At 41.9% G+C, this 315-nt stretch overlaps 1 protein-coding gene across 1 annotated transcript in view; it reads right to left on the reverse strand.

Moving 5' to 3' along the window:
• The window catches only part of LOC119585774 (E3 ubiquitin-protein ligase lubel-like), a gene marked incomplete in the record, with an annotated part of 47,027 nt that overhangs the window by 23,652 nt on the left and 23,060 nt on the right, over positions 1-315 (reverse strand).

A 315-nucleotide genomic window follows, 5' to 3' on the forward strand; every position in this document is an offset into this window, starting at 1 on the left:
ACAATACCTTCTGACTCCCTTGCCTTTCGTACAAACATCATCTACAATTCCGCCTCTAAACTCACTACAATACAACCCAAAATATAACGGGGGCGGCCATGCAGTCCAATTTATGGCTCTCCTCTGTACTTTCTGAACTCGCTACGGTTTCTAAATATCCTTTTTTTTGTCTAAGATATGAATACGATGAAATTAGAGCGTGTAGTAAGAGGTGAGCAAGTGAGTGAATGAGACGATCAAAATTAGTATGACACGAAAGTTGTGGCGGCGGTGAGTAGAGCCAAGCTGTGTTAGTGCTATTGTGAGTATACATCC

This window comes from Penaeus monodon, chromosome 20 (genome assembly GCF_015228065.2).
Source record: "Penaeus monodon isolate SGIC_2016 chromosome 20, NSTDA_Pmon_1, whole genome shotgun sequence".
NCBI classification, from domain to species: domain Eukaryota; kingdom Metazoa; phylum Arthropoda; class Malacostraca; order Decapoda; family Penaeidae; genus Penaeus; species Penaeus monodon.